The sequence below is a fragment of the Mastomys coucha genome, unplaced genomic scaffold, assembly GCF_008632895.1.
Source record: "Mastomys coucha isolate ucsf_1 unplaced genomic scaffold, UCSF_Mcou_1 pScaffold18, whole genome shotgun sequence".
NCBI lineage: Eukaryota > Metazoa > Chordata > Mammalia > Rodentia > Muridae > Mastomys > Mastomys coucha.
Window position 1 is genome coordinate 61,109,077 of NW_022196900.1, and position 15,163 is coordinate 61,124,239.

Below are 15,163 nucleotides of genomic sequence, written 5' to 3' on the forward strand. Positions count from 1 at the left end.
CAGGCTGGCCTTGAACTCAGAAATCTGCCTGCCTCTGCCTCCCAAGAGCTGGGATTAAAGGTGTGCGCAACCACCATGCGGCTCTTTTTAAGTTTTGTAGTTATTTTATGATAACTTATCTGCCAGGTGGATCTGATTAAATTGATCTAGCTTTCTAGCTATTAAAAATTTAGTTGTTGCTTTAAGAGTCTCAGCCCTAGAGCTGTCTTTCCTGGATCTGTTAGTTTAGACCTTTCTCACCATGACCTCATACCCTGAGTATATCACTTTCTTGCCTCAGCCTCCTGAGTAACTTGTTTCACGGGAATCATGAATGGGCACTTATGTTTCTCCCTAGTCTGGGTTCACTCTGTCCTGAGTTCAGTGAGGATTAACTAGGGTGGAGTTCTACCAGTTCAGTGAGTCCTGTGGTGTTTGGTTGCAAAGGGAAGGTGGGAAGGGAAGGGAGGATAAAAGGCTCAGGAAGTCAGAGAAGGCCCTGGGAATCTTGGAGTCATCTCCTCATCCTACTGCTCTAGGAGACCTGTCACCAGTGTCTGTGTCTCTCACCTGGATCAGACAGGACTCCAAATACATCTCCTGTAGCCCAGCCCCTCTCCACTGGGGACATTACAGCACAGGTAACACAATAATTCTCAGTTCTCTTTCCTCTGATGAGAAGATTGTAGAGTGATTTTGGCTTCAGGGGTCCCTTTGCCTTCATAGTAAATGGTTTTTGTTTGTCAATGCATGGGTTTGTTTTCTGGATCTAGAGTTTTGCTCTGTTGTCAACTCTGAACTGGCACTTGCCAATCAGCACAAGATGGTTGAAATGTCCAGTTCTCCTGCTTCTGTCTCTGGAATGCTGGAGTTATAAGAGTGTGTCTCCAAGCCCCACCTCAGTCTACTGATTTCTGTTATTTCTGGATAAGGTAAACCTCCATTCTGTGTCTCTTCTCTCTCCCCTCTCCCTCTCTGTCCCTACCTTCCTTTCCTCGCTCCCCGCGCCCCTCCTGCGCTTACTCTCTTGCCCTCTCTTGCTCTCTCTTGCTCTCATTAATAGTTGTTCAGTTTAATAGTTCTGATGTTTAAAGGAAAGATTTTTAAGGAGTTAGATATTTCAGCTGTTGTTTTGCCTACATTTATGTAACTGTATACACATGCGCCTGTTGCATTAAGCAATCAAAAGAAATATGGGTTCCCTGCAACAGGAGATCTGGTTGTTTTTGGTCACCATGTGGTTGTCAGGAACTACACTTAGGTCCACTGCCAGAACCATCTCTCCAGCTCTCATTTCTGAATTATTTGTTGGTTGATTTTTCTGTTATAAAGTGTCAGAACCAGCTGACAAGGGTGAGGCTGAAGTAGAGAGGGCAACTGAATGAGAACAAGAGGACCACTGCTCTGCTGGCAATGGCAATAAACTTTAATGTGAGAAATCTTATATGGTAAAACACAGTAAGACTAAAAATAGGCCGGGCAGTGGTGGTGCACGCCTTTAATCCTAGCACTTAGGAGGCAGAGGCAGGCGGATTTCCGAGTTCGAGGCCAGCCTGGTCTACAGAGTGAGTTCCAGGACAGCTGGGGCTACAGAGAGAAACCCTGTCTCGAAAAAACCAAAAAAAAAAAAAAAAGACTAAAAATAGAATTTAACAACAATCATGTAGCACAATCTCTTAGCACTTTCTCATGGCAAAAGCATGCCCACTTCTTCATATCTTACAGTAAATATTTTTCCCCCATGCCCAGGTGCATGAGGTCTGTTTCTTTGATCCTTGCAGGCACAGCTCTCAGTAGCCTTAAATTACTTCCAAAACATCTTGGGTTCATGGAGCAGTTATGTCTTCAGCTGCAGGGAGACTATCAGAAGGTGCCCCCTCCTTCATGGAGCAGTCATGCCCTCGGCTGCAAGGAGATTATGTGAAGGTGCCCCCTCTTTGCCTTTCATCAGGGGGCCCACCCCTAAATCTTCCCCTATGCCAAAGAACATTCCCACCATTCAGCAGAGGGGCCACCCCTAAGTCTTCCCCTATGCCAAAGAACATTCCCACCATTCAGCAGAGGGGCCACCCCTAAGTCTTCCCCTATGCTAAAGAACATTTCCACCACAATAAAGCAGAGTCTCTAGTAGCCCAAGATCTTCTAGCATCTATATGTGGTTGAGATAAACTTAAGGCAGAGTTCCTTTGTCCTGCCACTACTGCCTGATGGCTAGAATCTTAGTTGTGAGGCAACTGGGCCTCTTTGTATAGTTCTAGGCATTTACACTCAGTATATCCCTCATGCCAGCACCATCTCAGCCTCTGTTCTTAGAAGGTTCCATTCTCATAAGATGCAGATATAAGTGGATTTATTAATAGAAAATGAGAACAACTTCTCAATGGGAAGAGTTCAAAGGGATTCTAGTTAAAACTGAAGTGGCCTTTGCAAGAATATAAGATGGAGGAATCTTTGCACTGTCTTGCCTTGCCACAATATGGTATGGGAGGCTCCATTCAAGGCACTGGCATGTGAAATCAGTGCTCTAAATGGTTGAGGCCTCTCTTCAGCCCCTTGATATAAATTAACATTTCCTTTATTCTTCGACTGAAGAGAACAGTAGGAAAACAAGCCACTGCTCATCTCACCTAGCCCGGCAACTGAGGCTAGGGGTCACAAGTTAGGCCAGCTAGGACGCTTGAACAGTAGGTCTTGTTAAGATCCTGAGAGGTATTAAAATCAAAAGACACAATTTGGGTGGCAGCTCAGACTGGGTGGGCTATGCGGAAGCATGGAGATCTCTAGTTCCCGGCTAGACTGGAATACACAGGAATAAGTTATTTCTAAAAGGATGGAACCTGGGCTGTCGAGATGGCTCAGTGCACTGACTGCTCTTCTGAAAGTCCTGAGTCCAAATCCCAGCAACCACATGGTGGCTCGCAACCACCCGTAATGAGATGTGACACCCCTTCTGGTGCATCTGAAGCCAGCTACAGTGTACTTACATATAATAGTAAATAAATCTTTGGGCTGGAGTGGGCAGGGACTGAGGGAGCGGAGTTGACTGGAGAGAGCAGGGCCAACTAGAGGAAGGAGAGGTCCTAAAAAAAATTCAATTCCCAGCAACAACATGAGGGCTTACAAATATCTGTACAGCTACACTGTAGCCATATACATAAAATAAATAAATAAATCTTTAAAAAAATATGGAACCCTGGTGTGGAAGTATTTTAATACCAGCACCCTTCTGGGAGAAGTAGGTAGATTTCTATGACTTGAAGTCCAGACTGGTTTACAGTAAAGTGTCAGTCTAGAAAATGCCCCATAGTGAGACCATGCCTCAAACAACAGTAAAACATACAGCATACAAAGAAACCCAAATGAGAATGAAGTACGATAAGAGCTAACACTAGTATGTTTTTTCCCAATATATTTCCCCCTATACTGCTTGCAAGGACAGGACCTCTCAGAGACAGATCTCAGCCTGTGTTCCCAGCATGGGAGCTCACCTTTCACCCTTGCTGTTTAAAAGCTTTTATTACTTTCAGTTCTGTTGCAGTGCTTGCGCTGGACACGGTTCTTGTCCCACATTGCATCACAATGACAATTGTGCTTCATTCTTCCATGCTATGGAATAGGTGTCTTGCATATCCAGACCTCTTTCTAAAGGTTCTGACAGCAAAAGTAATTAACATTATCCATTTCAAAGTTTGCTCCCCACCAATCCCCAAGGAGACAGGACAGGAGGTAGTAAGGATTCTCAAAGAATCTTTCATGTCCCTTTGAGAGTCATTATGGAGAGATGGCCCACCCTAAAATGATGAGGCTTCGCTGACTCCAGAGTGCCTTCTCCTCTCAGAAGTAGCATTCATAGGAGCAGGGTTGGGATTGGCAGAATAATGGTAAGGCACACCTTATGTGGATGATTCATAATCTGCTGTGCTTCCTTGGGGGAGCCCTGTCTGTGGGATAAGCAGAGAGAAAGTCAAGTTGGAAAATCAGGTTCCTATTGTGTGGACAGTGGACCTGGTCCTGAGGTGCCTTCTGTAAAGGGAAAGTTAAAAATCATCCTAAACTTTGATTTGAGAGAATCTGTTTCTGGATGCTTCCACAGGATACTTCCACTTGAATATCTCAGGATGAGCTTCCAGGCTATTCCTACACTCCAGCAGCTGGTGAGTAATGAAAACTTTGCAGTCTATGCTCTGGAGGACCTCCCCTTAGTGTATTTTACCACCACTGTTCAAGGAGGATTTCACTAAGAGGCACACAAAGATTGTGAAGAGGCATGGCAACAACTTGGCCCTACCCCAACCTCTGTATTGGCCCTCTGAGGAACTTCTTCCATGCAGATAACTTCCAGAATGTGTTGGATGGAGTGGATTGGCTGAGTGCCAGGAAGGTTTGACCTAAGTGAGTGAGTCTGAGTTCTTGTGGAAGGCAGGGCTGTGTTATAATTTAAAGAGAATGTAATGCAGGAAGGTTGAGACATGGGATCAAGGCAGAGTATACATTGCATCTCCGAGCACCCTAATCTCCTTCCTGTTTGACCCAAAGGAGGTGTAGATTGAAAGAGCTCTATCTGCTGGATGTCAGACATGACTTCCTGGTAATAAGGAATCCAAGAAGGCCCATCTCTACATTTCACAGCCCTAAGCAGAGGAGGATGATCCCACAAAATGCTGAGACAACCAATAACTGTTTATGCTGACTACCACTCCCTGGTGGGCATTCTCAAATGCTACTATAATCACTTCAAGCTGTGGGCCAGTCAGAGTTCAAATCAAATACACTTGTGTTATACGAGGATGGTACTAAAAAAAGAAGGTTCAGATAGGACAAAGTGTCAAGTTCCTTGGGATGTCTTTGTGTGTGTGTGTGTGTGTGTGTGTGTGTGTGTGTGTGTGTGTGTGTGTGTTTGGTATTTTCGAGACAGGGTTTCTTTGTGTAGCCCTGGCTGTCCTGGAACTCACTCTGTAGATCAGGCTGGTCTCGAACTCAAAAATTTGCCTGCCTCTGCCTCCCAAATGCTGGAATTAAAGCCGTGCACCACCTCTGCCCAGCTTTCTTGGGATGTCTTGACCTCTGTAGTTACTTACAGGTGGTTTTAAGCTACCTGGCATAGGTGTTCTGAAAGATCAGTCTGTGCTCCTAACTCTTTAGTCAACTTTCTAGCCTCAAAATAATCATCATTTGACATGGCCTGGCTTATAATTCACTATGTAGATCACCTCCCTTATCTTCTGCCCCTGGAGTATTGAAAGTAAAGTGGTATACAGGCATGTTTGACTATTTGATTGTTTTTCCTTTTGCTGTTTTCATATGTTTGCCCAGGCTAGACTCAAAGACATGACAACACTGTTTCTGCCTCTTGTTTTGATAAACGTAAGCCATCATGCTGGATTACATCCTATTCTTTTATTTTTGAAATGGGGCTTTAATATGTAGCTCTGTCTGTCTTGGAATTCTTTATATAGACCAGGCTGCCTCCAACCTCAGAGATTTTCTTTCATCTGTATCCTAAATACAGAGATCAAAGATGTGTAGGACTAAGACTGGCTTGGCTCTCAGATATGATTTTATTTCTCTATTTGGCAAGCTGGGACGGTCTTATCTAAAACCATCTCTGACAAACAACAAGGGCCCACCTCCTTCCTAAATGCAGTTTTCAATTTATTTGAACAGCAGATGTGTGTAGCCTAGGTAAGCTCCACTGTTATGTAGCCATTGATGACCTTGAACTTCTGATCCTCTGGCTGCAAACACCTGAATTCTTGGAGAGCAAGCATGTCCCACCACATCTAGGTCACGGAGTGCAGAAGAGTTAGCCCAAGGTTTCTGATTCTAGACATGCTCTCTCCCAATTCAGATACATCTCCAAAACCCCTATATAAGATAAATGGATGCAAGCCATCCTCCTGCCCCAACTTTCCTAATAGGTAACACAGCAGTTGACAGAGCAGCCTGCTTCGCTCTTTATTCCAGAACAGATCACACAATTGTGGAAAGGCATTTGTCCTAAGGTATACTGGTATTGTTTCATGTCAACTTGATTCAAGCTAGAGTCATTGAGAGAATGAAAGCTCAGTTGTGAAAATGCCTCCATGTGATCCACCTATAAGGCATACTCTTAGTGATGGTTGGGGAAGACTGAGCCCATTGTGGGTCAGGCCACTCCTGGGCTGGTGTTCCTTTTCCATTAAGAAAGCAGACTAAGTAAGCCATGAGGGAGAAAGCCATAAGCAGCATTCCTCAGTGTGCTCTGCATCAGCTCCTGCCGCCAGTTTGAGACCATTGGGATTTCCTTACCTGGCTTCCTTCATTGAGGTACTATTATGTGGAAATGTATACCAAAAAACAAAAACAAAACAAAACAAGCCCCTTTGTCCCCTGCTTTTTGTTTTGTTTTGTTTTGTTTTTTTTTCGAGACAGGGTTTCTCTGTGTAGTCCTGGATGTCCTGGAACTCACTCTGTAGACCAGGCTGGCCTCGAACTCAGAAACCCACCTGCGTCTGCCTCCCAAGTGCTGGGATTAAAGGTGTGTCCCACCACGGCCCGGTTGTCCCCTGCTTGTTTGATCATAGTGTTTCCTTGTAGCAAGAGAAACCATAGAGCAAAGTCATTTGAGGCTTTTTTTTTTTTTTTGGTAGGAACACTCTGAACCATGTGGGTCACAAACAAACAAAATTCAGCCATGTGCATTGCCTCACAACATCAATGCTACAAGGAGGAAGAGTGAGCCTGGGGGATTTCTTAGAGTTGGTTTATAAGAGTAAACTTATCAATGAAGAAAGACCCTTTCCTAAAACAAAATAAAATCCCAAACTGAGTACATAAGAAGCAATTATAACAAATCAAAGTCATTATTGGGAAATGATAAAATGAATAACATTTTCATTTGGTACTGGCACAAAACTTTACTTCCTAGATTTGGGAGGGAAAGGCAAGCTGATCTCTTTGAATTTGAAGGCAGGCAGAGCAATCTCCAGGGCTTCACAGAGAAACACTGACCCCTTGAATACAAAACAAAACAAAACAAAACAAAACAAAAAAACCGAAATCAAAATTTCTTTAGAGAAAGTGTGAACTGAGGCCATATTCTTTTTTGTTTGTTTGTTTGTTTGTTTGTTTTAGATTTATTTATTATTGTATCTAAGTACACTGTAGCTGTCTTCAGACACCCCAGAAGAAGGCATCAGATCTCATTACTGATGGTTGTGAGCCACCATGTGGTTGCTGGGAATTGAACTCAGGACCTTCAGAAGAGCAGTCAGTGCTCTTAACCGCTGAGCCATCTATCTCTCCAGCCCCCTGAGGCCATATTCTAAGTCCCAGGCCCATCCCTGGTATTTATTCACTGTAAACTCTTAATTGTGGGATTGCTTGTTTTGTTTACATTATTATTATTTTTTGCATGATGTGGTCTCACATGGCGGCTGTAGCCTATCTAACACCCACGTAGCCAAGGATGACCTGTAAGTCTCAGCACTGCTCCTCACTCCATGGTAGGGTATATATACTAGTGTGTATCCAGGATGATCAGATCTGCATGCAGAGTATAAACTGAGAGCTGAGTAGCCAAAAACTCAATTATGAGGTCACTACAAAACACCAGAGTTTTCTCTTTTTCTTTAGTCTTTGATTTATTGAGTCAGGGTTACTCTGAGCAGCCTTGGCCATCTTTGAAATTTCTATAGAATAGGCTGATCTAGAACTAAGAGATCTGTCCACAACCCCAATGCTGGGATTAATGGTGTGGGTCACCACACCTTCCCATTTCTTTCTGTCTATGTTCTGCCTTTGATGGAATCCTTGGCAGGATGAGAGTACAGCTGGGACTTCAACTGGTATTGATTTGGTGACCTTTACAAGGTGTGTATGTGGTTATGTGTTCCTGGTTGCCTGAAGCATGAATTATTTTGGAGTTAAAAGACATGGTTCTCTGTCTAGGACTGCAAAGCAAGCAAAGAGCCTATGGGTGAGAGAAATGCTGCCTGAGATCCAAATCCATTCTTTAAGATGGTTTTCCCTTTGTTTTCTTGAGCTCAGGTAGGCCTGGTAATTGTTAGGTAAACTAATGATGACCTTGAACACCTGCTTCTCCTTACTTCATCTCCCATGCTGGAGTACAGGCTTTGTGCATCATGGCTAGTGTGGTGGTGCTGGGGTATTGAAGGGCTGGAGTTGGGAGCAGCTGCCTTCAGCTTTTACTGATTGCGCCACAGCTCTCATTCTTATTTTGTTTGGTTTCCTTTTTCAGAGACAGAGTGATATAGTCTCAGTTTGTAATTCAGACTTTAATTCAACTCATACAATCAAGGGTGGTTTTGTGGCAGGGTGTCTGGTGTGTGTGTGTGTATGTGTGTGTGCATGCATTTTTCTTTCTGTGTGTGTGTTTCTGTCTGTTTTGTGGGTTTTTTTTGTGACAGGGTTTCTCAGTGTATCTCTGTCTGTCCTGGAACTTTATAGACCACCCTGACCAGTCCCTTCAGGGATCCACCTGCCACTGGTTCCCAGTGCTGGGATTAAAGGCCTGTACCACCATATCTTGTTTCCAGGCTTGTTTTGAATTCTGTGTAAGCCACCATCTTGTGTTGAGGTATTCAGCAGAGGAAACTCCTTTCCCATGCCTCTAAGCCAATAGAGCATCTTTACTAGCTTGTAGGAAATTACATTGGGTCTTTGGGTTGCCAGTGTAGCAGGAGCCTTTCTCACGGTGACCTTGCAGCACAAAAGTAACACTTTTGTTTATTAAAGTAAGATACTTTAATAAACAAGAACCCCGAGTGAGTTAACAAGAGCCAGGCATGAAACTACAGAGAGAAAAGGTAAAGTTAGTAGTTTAGAGGCTGGGGGAATTTGATGCATTAGGACTTTATTGTAATTTTGTTGGATGATCCTGTCTAGGTTCTCAGTCTTAGAGCCTGAATGGTACTTCCACCGTGGACTCTGTTGTGTTAAGGTCTAGGGCCCTGCTACATTCTACACTGCTCTTAGTGAACAAGTCAAAAGGGGGTTCATCCTACTCTAAGGAAGTATATTTGGTCCTTAGCACCACTGATTTTACTGAACGTATATATAATTAGTTCGTTTTTAAGATGCAGGGCCCCACCTTTAATCCAATCAGATGAGAATTTAATGTTCTATCAGTGCTGATCTGAGAGTAACTTTCCAAGGGGGGGTGTCAAGAGAACAGATACAGGCATCAATTCATCCTCTTTTTTGAGGTTTTCTTCTACCATGATAAGATTTACTCTTCTTACTCCATATCGATTAGTGTAGGAACAACAGGTTTTCCCCAAGATATACATAAGATGTAGTCCTCCTTATCTCTTAAAAAAATCTATCTATGCCTCTTCAATTTTGTAGAACCATTTCTATAAGGGAATTTAACTGTTGCTTTAACCCAGAAACAGAAATTTTAAAGCCTCTAGTTCCCAATAACCCTGTCTCCTAAATGCATAAAGGGGTTTATTCAGTTTGGAAAGCATCAGGAGAGGCCTGTTTAGTCAAATCAATCATTATTATGTGCCCACCAAGTAGTCTTAAGAGCATAGTAATATTATTCTTGTCTAGATGAGATAGGAGGCATCAGAGTAAGAGGAAGGGCCTAGGTTATAGGTGTTGGACATCAGACAAGTGTTAGCCCCTAGTAAGTCCTTTAATATTAATTGCGAAGCCCCAGGTCTCAAAGGATTTTGTCAGTAAATGGGCTGACAGTCTGGTTTTCCCTCTCACTGTATAGCACGGGGCCCAGATGTCAGGTGAAAGTTTAGCTCATGGCTTCTAGTGGTGTCTGAATGGACAAAGCATGATCAAGGAGAGTTCATTGGGAAATGGAGCACAATGTCATTCATTTTACTCATTGGTGGAGAAAAGAAGTTACACACCTTAAGAAATTAGAGTTTTTCACATTTATTTGTGTGTGAGAGACAGAGAGACAGAGAGATGAGTACAGAAAGGGAAAGAGAAAATGCCACTGCTGAAATGGATGGTTTGCAAAGAGCCTGCCGGCCTGCAGCCTGATCTCATGGAGGTACTTTCTCAACAGTGGCTTCTTTCTTTCAGATGATTTTAGTTTGTGCCAAGGTGACATAGCACTCTCCTGAACAGGTTGGTCCTTCCTCCTGACCCAATGTAGGCAGTATTATGGCTCTCTATTGGCAGTGAGGAAAAGGAGCAGTGGAATTGAGGACTGGGCCAGTCCCACAATGATGCTGACAGGCCTGAGTCAAGAGTGGTGAATAAAGAGCCTCTTGCTGAGTGCATCAAGTTCGTGTCTTGGTGGTGTTTGGGGTCATCATTCCCAAGACCTGGGTGTGGGGTCCATCCGGGGACCTTACAATCCAATTGTCTTTCTGTAGTCTCAGTTCACAAATCACTGTGTCTTGTGGCCTCTGTTCTCAAAAATGCAAGTTAGAGGGTGTGTCAGGAAGGATGGGGCCAGAAAGAATTTGCCTGGAGAAGGTAGATGAAGATAGAAGCTCAGCAGGGCGTGGTGGCCACACCTTTACTCCCAGCCCTGCGGAGGCAGAGCGGGAGCTCTGTGAGACTAAGGCCAGTCAGGATTACACAGCTAACTTTAGACCAGCTAGAGTCACATAGTCTCAAAACTAATTATGTTTTCTTTTAACCAGGATGTTGCACATCCTTATGAGATGACACAGTTGGCAACAGCATGTGGCATTAAGCCTGAGCATCTAAGTTCAGTGACAGGAATCCCCAAGCTTGGAGAAGAGAATGACTCCCCTTGTTTGTCCTTCCACCTCAACAGGTATCAACCATGACCACCTCCAGAAACATGAATGACACCCAGAAATGTGACTGTGGCCTCTGCAACGGGGCATGGGAAAGCCTCTGCTCTCAGCAATGTGAAAGTATAAAATGAATAAATCTTTTCCTCCCCAACTTCCTCTTTGGTCATGATGTTTTGTGGAGGAATAGAAACCCTGACTAAGACAAATTAGTATCAGCATAGTGGGGCATTCCTGTGACAAACTGACCATGTTTTGGGGAGGACTGTGGAAGGACATTGGAACTTTGGGCTAGAGGAACTATTGGATATTATGAGCTCAGTGAGATGTTGGTTAGGAGCTTGGAAAATAATGTTGAGAATAGTGTGAACTATGGAGGCGTGGTTTGTGAAATTTCAGAGGGAAGATTAAAGACTCTTATCAGGGCCATTGCTGTTTTGATTATGAAGATTCTGTGGTTTTGGTTAGCTGGGGCTGAAGAATCAGCTGTGATTAAGAAGATAACAGATCTTCTAAAGTGAAACCTTTGCATTTGTGGGACTATTGATGCTGGTTAGCTGGAGCTAAGAAATTCATGATGAGGGGTGGCAAGATGGCTCAGTGGGTAAGAGCACTAACTGCTCTTCCAAAGGTCCTGAGGTCAAATTCCACAACCACGTGGTGACTTACAACCACCCATGAGATCTTACGCCCTCTTCTGGTGCATCTAAAGACAGCTACAGTGTACTTACATATAGTAAATAAATAAATCTTTTTTTTACAAAAAGAAATTCATGATGATTAAAAAAGAGACCAACATCATTGAGGTGAAATCTTGTGAGAAGTGTTTTCTAAGAGCACAGAGGCTGTGTTCCAGTGATAGTCAAGTTTGTTTTTCATGCTGTGGCTGAACTTGGTACTATGTAAGGGTCACCTAGGTAGTAGTGGTTTTGAAGGCATGAAGGGGTCATGAAGAACAGCTGAGGTTCAGCACCATGAAGAGAGCTTGTGAGAGGCTATTGGTGAAGCCTAGTAGCAGCAGAAGAGAGCAGTGTTTTGGAGATGCCACTAATATGAGATGACCATCAAGAACCACAATAGCAGTGGAGTACAGGTAGCTAAACCCTTGAAGACAAGGTGTGTGCTACAAAGTCCAGAGGTTGAGAAGTGGCCCAAGCCCTTGGAGGAGCCCACAAGTTTGTGAGTGGAACCCAGATTTTGCTTTTGATTGACTCTGTCCTGATATTTTTCCTTCTTGGAAAAAGCAAGTATTTTAGTGGCGGCCACAGTTAGGAGATTTTGAATTGTAAAAAGACTGAATTTTAAAAGAGACTGGACATTTTAAAGGGATGGAAATTGTAATATGTAAGAATTTGTAAGGACTGTGGGACTTTTAAAATTTTTTTAGATCTTGGGGGTGAATAAGAAAGTAAGGGTTGAGGCATAACAGTGATGTATTTGTATGTCAATTTGACAAGGGTCAATTGTACTGGCTAGATTTGTGTCAATTTTACACAAACTGGAGTTATCACAGAGCAAGAAGCCTCCTTTGAGAAAATTCCTCCATGAGATCCAGTGAAGTAGTAATGTGAGAAACAAAGGTTTTGGAATGTAGAAATAAAGTTTCACAGTAAAATAAGGGGGCCGTATTCCAGTTCCTATAAGCAGCAGCTTCAGACACTGAGAAGTTGTGTTTCAGAGATACCCAAGGACATGTTGTAAAAATAATGTTCTGGTGGTCAGAATGTTGAGACAGAATGGCCTGGCCATTCTGACTAAGCTAAGGCCAAAACAAAAATAACTGGTGGTTGCAATGAAGTTAAGGTCCAGGAAAACAAGATTTGCAAGTCTCAGAAGAACCCCCCAACCCCTCCCTGTGGTGAATTTCAAAAAAGACCACAAACTGTTACCCTGACCTTGCTGACAACAATCCCCCCTACCACCTGGTTACTCAGCCCCTTCCCAGGGACTTTCCAAGGTCAGGTGTAGAGCTGGATAGGGAAGTAGGCTGACTAAGCCAAGAACAGCCCCCTGAGCAAGCCAACCAATGCCTGATGAGATCCTTTGTCCTGTGTTCCACCAACCAGAGTAAGCCAGCTAGCCTTGTTGCAGAAATCAGTCCTCTGTAAAATATAAAAGATGTGGGCTTTCTGCGTTTGAGGTTGACCCCCCCTGTGAGGGTGGGCAACTCCACGTATGTGGATCAATGAACCTCATGTTATTGCAATGAGCTATTGTCAATCTGTGTTCTCTGCGTTGAGCCAAGATTACTACACCAGCTGTAAGGCATTTTGTCCCTAAGTGATCAAGGGTAGGAGTATCCGTTGTGGCTGGTGCCATCCCTGGGCTGGTAGTCTGGGGTCCATAAGAAAGCAAGCTGAGGACTAGAGAGATGGCTCAGAGGTTAAGAGCACTGACTGGTCTTCTAGAGGTCCTGAGTTCAAATCACAGCAACTACATGGTGGCTTACAACCATCTGTAATTAGATCAGCTACAGTGTATTTTATGCATAATAAATAAATAAATCTTAAAAAAAAAGAAAGAAAGAAAACTAACAAGCTAGGGGATGCAAACCAGTAACATGAGTACATGGCCTCTGAATCAGTTACTGCTTTGGGATATTATAGCTGCATCCTATTTCCAGGGTTTCCTCTCTGCTTTGTGCTGGAATGTAAAGAGTGAGCTCTCAGTTTCCTGTTCTAGGTGCTTTCCATGCTGCTTGCTTTCTTCCCCCCTACCAACTCACATCATCCCTGTGCAACCATGAGCCAAAATAAACTTCTCACTCAAGTAGCCTGGGTTATGGTATTTTATCACAAGTAAGGTGTCTCTGTCGGTCTTTTCCTGGAAACCTTGACACCCAGTCCACATGCTCTTACCTCTGATCTATAAGAGTAGCATCTGAGGCCTTGAGAAGTGTTCCGGTTAAACTACTGTCCAAGTAACTTAAGACTTGAAGGACGGGGTCTGAAAATTCTATGTCTTCACTGAAAGACAGCTCCACAGTAGCCTAGACTAATGAAATAACCCTTGTCTCAAAATAAAGGCATATTACAAACAGGCTAGGGCCAAAGTTTGAAGGCAAACCTAAGGAAACACACTCTATGCTATAACAAGAGTGAAAGACCCCTGGAGGAGACCCCCACTCAAATCTCGGGAGGATGTGCACCCAAGGAATCACAAGAGACCGTCTTGATGTAATTACAAGAGGTAGTTTTTAATTTCGGGGCGCTCTGGTTCGGCACCACACCTATCTCAAGCAGGAGATAGTGGAGCCGACCACGAGGCTTGAAAGTTAGGGGTTTATATAAGGAAAAGGTCTGGGGGAACAAAGGGATCAGTGTGGCCATACATATTTGGCTAGTTCAAATATTAACTATTACGTGCATAACAGAGTGGAAAATTCCTAAAGTTGGTGTTAGTCTGAGTCAACAGAGCATCTTGACCTTCTTCTATATCTTTTTGGCCTGTTAGTTCCCAGAATGTCTTAACAGCTTGCTTATTTTTGCCCAGGCTTATTTGGACATATTTGACCTTGGTCCACTGTGTTTTTCTCAAATCTGCAATTTTCTCATTAGCCAGCACAAGTTTTAAATTTAACTCTTTCAAGAGAACCTGGAGTTCGAGCCCATCAATCCCAGGCAAGATTGCTGATTATGCTTAGACATCTGGGCCCTGGGCTGCACACCAATAGGGAAAAACCAGACTGAAAAAACCCTTGAGACCAGGGGCAGCTCAGTTAATTTTTTTGTTTGTTTGTTTGTTTTTTGTTTTTTGTTTTTTTTGTTTTTACAAGCAGGGTTTCTCTGTGTAGCCCTGGCTGTCCTGGAAATCACTCTGTAGACCAGGCTGGCCTTGAACTCAGAAATCTGCCTGCCTCTGCCTCCCAAGTGCTGGGATTAAAGGCTTGTGCCACCACAGTCCAGCCTCAGTTAATGTTAAGTGACTTATAAGGGGCTAGTACTTGTCTTATTACCTGAAACCTTTAACCCAGGCCTTCCCCTTGTTCTGATGCCTGGTAATTCATCTAGACAAGAGGAGTGATTCTGTGTCCCTGAGACTACTTGGTGGGCACATAATAATGATTTGACTAAAGGGGCCTCTCCTGATGCTTCCCAAACTAAACAACCCCTTTATGCATTGAGTAGACAGGTTGATCGGTAACTAGAGGTATCAAAAACTTCTGTTCCTGAATTAAAACAACAATTAAATTGTCTTATAGAAATGGTCCTACAAAATTGGAGAAGCATAGACATCCTTTTAATGAGATAATGGGAATTACATATTATGTATCGCTTTGGGAAATACTTGTTGTTACTACACTAATTGATATGGAGTAATAAGAGAAAATCCTAGCATGATTTGAGAAAACGTCAGAAAGAGGAAGACACAAAGGCATAAATAAAAAGAATTGATGCCTGTGCCTGTTTTCTTAACCCCCCTGGATAGCTACTCTCATATCAGTACTGACA

The 15,163-nt window shown here is 43.3% G+C and overlaps 1 protein-coding gene and 1 long non-coding RNA gene across 2 annotated transcripts in view; both read left to right on the plus strand.

Moving 5' to 3' along the window:
- LOC116095737 (PRAME family member 12-like) overlaps window positions 1-15,163 on the plus strand; it is a 54,569-nt gene that overhangs the window by 26,345 nt on the left and 13,061 nt on the right. The window lies entirely within an intron of this gene.
- LOC116095462 lies at window positions 3,683-10,866 on the plus strand. Its single transcript, XR_004120604.1, has 3 exons — window positions 3,683-3,860; window positions 4,073-4,133; window positions 10,733-10,866. It is a non-coding gene; the product is annotated as an uncharacterized LOC116095462 (long non-coding RNA).